This window comes from Phaethon lepturus, unplaced genomic scaffold, assembly GCF_000687285.1.
Source record: "Phaethon lepturus isolate BGI_N335 unplaced genomic scaffold, ASM68728v1 scaffold16228, whole genome shotgun sequence".
In the NCBI taxonomy this organism is placed as follows: Eukaryota; Metazoa; Chordata; class Aves; order Phaethontiformes; family Phaethontidae; genus Phaethon; species Phaethon lepturus.
In genome coordinates, this window is record NW_010558438.1 from 44,648 (window position 1) to 53,322 (window position 8,675).

Consider the following 8,675-nt stretch of genomic DNA (forward strand, 5'->3'; position numbering starts at 1 on the left):
CGTGTTGGCAGTCACCCGCTGCGCCCCGCTGAGGCAGTCTGCAAACAAGCAGACTAAGACATCTCAGTGTTGAAAAACACACCGAGCACTCGCCGCCTCCACCGGGGAGTCTGTGCTGGTGCTGGTGGTTGCAGAGGTTGACGCTCCTCCACCCCCGCAGCCAGGTTGCTGCTCATGGGGAGGGGGAAATCCTCCACCTCCCCTGTCACTCAGAGTCCGGGAGGAGGAGGAGGTGTGGTAGGATGCATTCAGCAGCAAGTTATCCACCACAGAAAAGGTATCTTTGCTGATTCCTGAAGGCTGGTCTGCAGCAGGAGGATGATTCAGGGTGCAGCCCTGCAATCAGCCCTGCGTCGCTCAGCACGACCCAGCAAGTCCTGCAGGACGAGATGCAAAGGAGACAGACCTTTTCCCCGCGCCGAGGGAGCGGAATGGGAGGGAGCACAAGAAACGTGGAGAATCACCAGAGAGACCTTCAGGAGGGAGGAAATGAAGACTTTGTTTCCCTCTTTTTTCTTGCCACATTTGTCATTTTGGCCAGTCCTAAAGACATAATTGGAAGCTCCAAAAAGATGCATGGGAGATGCTGAGTGACAAGAGACGGGCCATCCTGCGGCACCACATGGTAGCAAAGCCAAGTCACACCTTAGGTCCAGAGCCCATTCTCAACTGTACAAGGTGTAAAAATACTGACATTCTGCTGTTGAGAATATTAAAGATCTGGGACATGTTCTCTTTTAGATTCCTGTTCTGATCGGAGACAGAACACAAAGAACTAATTCTATTTATTTTTAGTCCCTGCAGTCTAATGGCAGACCGGTATTAAAGACTGGTTTCTAGTTACGGCGCCGATTCAACAAAGTACTTATACATGTGCTTAGCACTGCAGTCAGTGGAAATACCTGTGCTGAAAGGTCTGGTCTTAAGAGCTCTACTGAATAAGGCTGCAGACTCATGGATACGGGCTTGTCATTCGATTAATTTATTTTAAAAGTAAAGAAAATGTAGATGAACATATACAAAATATTATGTTTTTCTGTACCAGTTTTGGTGCTTAGATGTCAGACCTAAAAAAAGCAGGACTCACTTTTGATTTGGTGTTATTTCAAATCTTTTTCTTTTTCCTTTTATTTTTAACAATACAGATCTTAAACTAGTACATTTCAAATAAGGTCATTCTTAAACTACTAAAAGAGAGACCCTTCAAAGGCCTAACCTAACACAGCATGCTTATCCCAAAAGTTAGTTTTAAGAAAAATAGCTTTTTGAATCCCAAAACCAACAGTGAGATTTTATTTTTAGTATGGTGGGGTTTTTTTCCAACCCTATAGAGACAACTTCCTTAGAAAATACATGTTTGTCTGCAATCCCAGTTACTGATTCAGGATATTAGTCCACAGAATCTTGATTTTAATCGATCTATTTTTGAGACAGTAAGAATGAGAACTGTGTTTAAAAAAGCAAATAGAAATAAGTGAAACACTTTCTCTTGTGATAAAAGCCCAGCTTGTCACACAGGTGAAGATATTTCTTTCAGATGCAATAGCATATGATTTTAATCAGTATCATTTGAACATACAGAGTAAAACAGTGGAGGACAGCTTTTGGAAGTTAACCTGATTCATCTCTCGGTGTCTTTCTTTACAGCAAAAACGAAAAGAAATGCCTAGTAACCACGTGAAAGGAAAGCATGTGCTGGATGGCAACATTCATCCTTGGTAATGGGAAAGAAGTAATGAGCTGAAGGAAAAGAAAGGTGAGTTATAATGAAATATTCCATAACACTGTTAGCAAAAGCTACTCCGCAAATTAGTCACACAAGCATGAATCTGATCTTGCCAATGATGTGTGAAACCTCTAAAAGGAGGCCAATGATGATAATGTCTTGCTGCGGCACCATGCATTGCAATAGCTCCAGTGATGCTGAACTTCGTTACCTGCTAATTATGTAAGGCGAAAAGGGCCAGCAAAGCACTGATGTTCAAGAATGCCATTCTCTGGGGGGAAATGAGGGATATCAACGAAGGCAAGGAAGTAATAGAAAGTACCTTGGACCTGGTGAGCACGAGGCATGTAGTGATACCAGCACGGTGTTCCCCGTGGGGGAGCCCAGGCTTGATGCAGGCGAGGCACTCAGCCCTCTGCTCCCTCCGACAGGCACGTCGTCTGGACAGAGCCCTGCTCACGGCAGCAACATGGGTTTGGCAACAAGAACAACAGACTGGTGAAGAAAAATAACAGAACTGACCTTCCAAAGCATGCGGCTGCATGTAGGGCCCATCATCTAAGTTTTGGAGAATGGATGAAAAATTGAAAATCATTCCAAACTTAGACATACAAGATAAAAAATGAAGAGTCTGAAAATTCTTGACGTAACAGAAACATCTCATGATTTGAGTGTGTGGGGTCCTTCAGTGGAGATAATTAAGGGCAGTGGATGAGGCTTTTTGGCAGAACAGGAACCCAGCCTTTTGGGCGCCCTTGGGGATGAGAGCCCTGGTGCAGGATATCCTCCCCTCTAAAGCCAGCCCAGCCCAGAAGGAAGTCAGCAGGCTATTGTACCTGTACAGAGGGAGGAAAGGAGAGCTCAGTGAAAGGGGAGGTTTTGATAAAAAGGAAAGGCAAGAAGAGTAATTAATAGGATCATATTAAAACAGGGGAATGTTAGGTTAGAGGCTTCCTGGCAGTGAGTTACAACAGATCATGGGTTAAGTTCCCAAGAGAAGGGGAAGAGGATTGCATTGTCCAAATCACTTAAAATGCCATGTTTAGAGCTATAGCAAACACTTTATTTAATAAAATCCTGTGCTGGCTAAGAAATGGGAGTGAATGACCTAACAGACCTTTTCCAGCTGTAATGCTGTGACCCATGACACACCAGTTGACGCAGTTATGGCACCGATGCTTGACTTCTTTCCCGGGCACAGCTGTCACAAAGATCCAGATGCTGGGCTGCGGGAGTGCTTAATCCAGCAGTTTAATCTGGCTCTGCGGTAGCTCTGTAGCTGCACAGAGAGGAGGGAGCCCAGGCGGCTCCCGGGTTCTCGCTGTGCTGCCAGATGAAGGGATTTGCGGGACCACTGCGGTGAGCAGCCAGCCTTTGCTATTTTGCTCTCTCAGAATTCATGCATCAGATGATTGCTAAGCTCACAGTTTTCAGAAATAATAAGCAACCCTCTCCTCCTTCTCCCACAGTCCTGCAAAACCTTTTGACTGATACAGGCAGGCACTCATTTTTGTTAGGTGTAATGCAAAGCTGAAAAGCTGACCTTGGACCTGTCTGCTTTTCATTTTTTTTAATTGAATTCGTACTGCAAAGTACTTTAAATCCCACAGCCACTCTGATAAATTGAACTCAGTTGGGATGCGGGGAGCATGTGTGTTTCATACAGACTGGCAACACGGGTTAATGAATTGCACAGTGATTTACATTAACGCACCTGCCCCAGTCTGGCAGAAGGTATCAGGTTGCTTGTTGGAAGTAATAATAACGACAATGGTGATTGGAATTATTGCACCGTGAGTGTACACTGCAGTAATGACACCACCATGACTCACTGCTTCGGAAATGAAGAGCCACACGTGGCAGCTGAATATTCCCCAGAAATCATCAGAACCGCACTGGGATATAATCCACTGAATTTCATGCACGTGCAGGCCCGGGCATACCTTTGCAAGGTACTTCAGAAATACTGCCACAATCTTTCTGACGCTAAGGGCTTTCTGGCTGTACTATGTAGGCCTGGTCACTCTGAATTCCCCCGAGGCAGCTGAGACACACAGAAATTGTCTGCAGCCGCAGCAGGGACTGTCAGGTGAATTCTTCGCTCCTGCAGTTTTGCAGCGTCTGCTTGTCACCAGACCAGAACTGAGAAGATGCATCAGATGTTATTAAACCTGAATCTTAAACTGGATACCAAATGCTCTGTATTGGACTGATAATTAAAGACTGAGGGCCTTAGCGTTGTTTAAATAGACCATGTGTAAGAATTAGGAGCTAGTTTTTTATTATTCTGTTTTATTCCTTTTATTTCTTCCCCTGAATATTAGAAGACATCAAGAGAGAGCAAGAGCAAGGGGTTTGCTGTGCTGTTCTCAAGGAAAGAGATACTCTGATATATATATCTTTATAGCAGAGCATGCACCACAGGTCTTAAAATGTGTGCCAGCTGGCTTGCTACTGAGGGAGAAAGACAGACAAGTGGCCATAAACTCCATGTGCCAGGTGAAGAGCAACTTTTTGCACCAATGACACCTGAAGGGATACCATTCAGGACAAGCCAGCTTGTGTCTGAAGATCCTATGTGGAAACCCTTCACGCACAGCAACACAGTTTACAAGGAGCACATGAAGCAGGAGGAAAAGATAGAAGCTCCTGAAGCTGACACACAAGTCCTGGTGGAAGTAGATGGACAATGCCGGTAATTTCTGTGGTTAAAAGAGAGAGGTGGGAGCACAGGGCTTTGTGGAGATGGGTCAGATAACGGTGGTGAGATTAAAAGACTGACAGAAAACTCACAGCCCTGTTTTACATCCCGTGTCACAACCAGCCTGGTTGGACTCGGTTGCAGGGCTCTGTGCCACTGGTGATAGAGACAGATCTCTGTATCTCTTTTTTCATAGCCACCTTCATGGTGAAAAAGCATGAAGTTCTGAACCCAGCACACTGGAGAAGGAATCATCAGAGTTGCATGAGTAGCAGAAGCTACATATGCTTTCGTTGGCTTGATATCACTTCTGATTAGAAAAACTCATTAAAAATCTTTGCTCAGACGCATGTGAATTTGTGTGCTGTTACTTCCAGTTCACTGGGAGGGAAGTTATGCGGTGATCCAGCTAAAGGACATGAAACTTCGTTTTGCTTCCATCTTAGATGTGGTCATTTCTCAATGCCTTCTTATTATTCTTAAAAGCCAGCCCATCTTTGCTCACTTCATTAGTTCAGATCAAACTAATCCAAGATGGATGAGAAGGATTCATTTACTTTCTGGACCTGCCTCAGGTCACCTTGCTGGATTCTCATTTCTTTCTTCCAACAGGTGGAGGAACTGAGGCACTACACCCAACCTAGCTACAGGGAGAGATCTGTCATCTGTAAACTTCTTGAATCATTTAATCATAAAACAGAGTATTAGGAAGATGGGAAGGCAGCAAAGTGACACAAACACTACCTCACAGAAAATTCAGTCTTTAATAAATACTTTTTCATAATAGTATAGCTTGACAAAAACCAAGCCAACAAACAGGAAAAAAACCACAATGAAAAACCCAAAAGGCAGAAAGAGAAGAAAGTTCTTGAGGTCTTCAGAGATCACACCCAGCTGACTGCCACTCTTTAGTCAGAAACAAAAAACAAGTTTCTTGCTGTCTGATAGGTGAAAAGGAAAAGATGTAGGTAATTAAGCAAGCCATGGGAGCTTCCTGCACTGTAAAGTTCTCAGATGTATGGAAAAATTGGATAATGGAATTGACATGACAGGCTCAGTGTGTTCCATGAGGCCGTCTTGCCTGTTCAGTAATCCTTCCTACCTTGCAGAATGCTTGTGTTACTGGTCCACCTTGGTGACAAATGCATAGCTCAGGAAGTTGTGCTTCTCAAACTGTGGTCTGTGGACAACCTGTGGTTGGCAGAGCACTTCCTCTTGCTCACCACTCTCCTTGTTTCCACTCTAGCTCTTATGTCCACCCTTTGTATGTTTGGTCTTTGGTCTACAGTTGATGTTCTGTACGTCCAGGCCTTTCTGCTCAGCCTGGAAAGCACCATACTTAACAGCCAAGGCAGCAGCTGTTTCAGCTGCCAAAAGGTAAGGCAAACCAAGAGTGTCCTAAATACCCTGACACCTCAGAGATCAGCAAACCTCTCTGTTCCCCACCTACTCCACTTTCAGTTACAGGTACCCCCAATTTCAGCAGAGAACTTCTGCACCCTGCAATTGAAGGCTCCCTTCCATGAGCTTCTCTGTACGTGCCCGGGATTTCCAAACTGCTCGTCTCTGTGAAGGCTAGCGGGGGTTTGCACACACAGACTGCAGGCACCCAATCCTCCCCAGCTGGACCCTGCCTGCATGTGTTCATGTATGTTTGCTAAAGTCAAGCAAGTCATCACCCTGCCTGGGAGCTCCACTAATGGGCATGAAGGGATCAGGCGCAGGACAGCTCATCTGCCCTTAAGTCACTCACCAGCTCACCGAGCACTCGCCTCCCCAGTCACAGAAACCAACAGAGGAAATCACAAAAATGAGCAAGTGCTGTTATACTCGTGGGGGAAGGGTGTAATGGCCACTTGTGCAGGTGGAAGAACGCTAATTCATGTGTATTCATCTATTCATCAAGTAATAAGTGGCTGCAGACAGTTTTCGGCTCACGTATGACACCAGATTGCTGTCTTACACAGTACAGGGCTCAGTTTGAAGGTCTGATAGACCAGCATCACACCAAAGAAACTGTGTGGACTTGTACTGCTGCCTGCAGAGCACAGCAAGGATAGCTGAGCTGGCCTTAAGCTGCGCCACAGTAGGCTCTACTCAAAAACACGGAATAACTTAGCTTGTGCGAAGCTCTGGTGCCCTGGCTGCTGCCTTTAGCAGGTTTAAAGTTAGCAACTGTATTTTTCCTTATTACTCTCATCATGCAAAGGACATGACCTCAGCTTATCTGGATTTTGAACTGAGCAGAATCTCGCCCCTGTTCAAATGTCAGGTCAGCTCTGGAGAAGACTTGCTGGATGGGGGCTACTGATGTTGGAAGGGACACGTAACCACTGTCACTCATCAGAGCACAAACTGGGTGATTAAGACTAATGAACTTTCACTAAGGGTATGAGCAGCAGGGACAAGTCGCTCAGGAGTGGAGAGGGAGGGGTGCTTGGAGTGCTTCCCATAACCCCCCAACCACAGCAGCCGCGTTACCTGCTTGGGTTTCTGCTCCAGTCACTCAGAGAGCGCTCCCATTGCAGGAGCACCCATCTCAGGTGTTAGGGGCCAGCTTGCAGCTCCTGTAGAAGCAGTGAAGCAGTGGCAATACCTCTGTGAAAGACTTTTGTTTAATCCTGTCAACGATCTTTCAATGCAGGAGTGCTTTCAAGGAGCAGGGAGGTACCGCTAATTGTTTATTAAGTTGCTAACTTCAACATGTTTCCTAGGTTCATTTGGTCTGTCCATTTTCATACACGAAGGTATGTGTATCATAAAGAATTGCATATGCATAAAAACCCCAAACAAAATACAAGCTAATTCACATCACTGCTAGTACCCAGGTCAGCTCTACTAACCAACAAGCCTTCTACACTCACAGTGATGACATGGGCAGAAACAAGATAAAAAACAAACATCAAAACCAAAGAAAGATCAAAAGGCCTGAAGGAAGAGACCTTCTTTCAAAGCCCTTTTTTTTTTCCCAGTCTAGCTGTTGCCTGGATTCATTCATGCAGCAGTTAATGCAGATGGTATATGCTGCCTGTGGCCCCACAGCGGACTTCAGCTACTACATCCTATCGGTGTAACGGCTTGGCTGGTATTCACCCCACAAATTACACTACTATCTTTATGTAACCTTGCACATACATATTTTGCATTCAACAATTTGTCTCAAAATATCTTATCAACCGTCCTTCTCTTTTTACTCAGGCAAAACATTCTTTTGCAAGTCAAAACCACTTTGCAAGTTTTATTAGCCTACTCCCTTACTGACAACAGACAGTTGCTGTATTAAAGATAAGCCCTTCTCCCTCGCATTCATAATCAGAGCTTTTGAGGTCATCTGTCCTTTGCCTATTTCAAACCCAAGTTATTCTCTTAGGAATTTCACCAAATCAGCAAAACTAAAGATTTTTCTTTGTGTGCAAGCAACGGAGGAGAATTTATACTTGTGTAAGGCCCTTCCACTGCAAAGAGAGCTCCTGAAACACAGGCCTAGCCAGGAGTCATTCCTGGCAAGGTCAGAGGAGCCAAAGAAAGCCCATTTTCCTTAACAAAAAGCTGCGAAAGTGTTTGCTGGATAATTCTACTTTAACTTCTCTGGAAAGGCTTGTGAGGTGCGGGAATCAGAAACAAACATTTGGAAGAAGAGAAACAATTTCCTAAGCTGCAAGAACACGAGGAAGTCACAGACCTGCCTCACCCTCTGGTGTCAGTGCACTAGAAGGGCCCAGCAGAGCCACCAGCTGGACAGAAGATGGGTTTGTTCTGTGACTTTGGAAAATACCTGAGGTTTTGGAAGCACAGAGCCCCCCCTCTTTTGACTGCAGGGCCAAGGCTATTGGCAGAGGTTTTGGCCTTTCCCAGCTCATTTGGCCAGGAAGGAAGACAGGAATGGAAACCCGGGGAATGCTTTTCTATGTTGTAGTCGCTTAACAAAGAGGGGAAGCGGCAATGGAAAATAAATGGGAGGGAGAAATTCCCAAATTCAAACTTCATTACTATAGTTTTGCTTAAATAAAGACATTCTGTTTCAAACCCTATATATTAAAAATTATTTGAAGCTGCATGACACGTCAGAGCCAAAACCCTGGGCAAAATACTAAGAGAAACATCAGACTAGTTATAAAAAGCAATGGCTTTCCTCACCCTGTGAGTGAATTTAGTGTAGGTACGAGACATGCAACATACAAGGTGCTAACCATACAGACTTGCATATAGCTGAGCAGTCTCCCTCTCTTCTAAGAAATACCTCCAAAC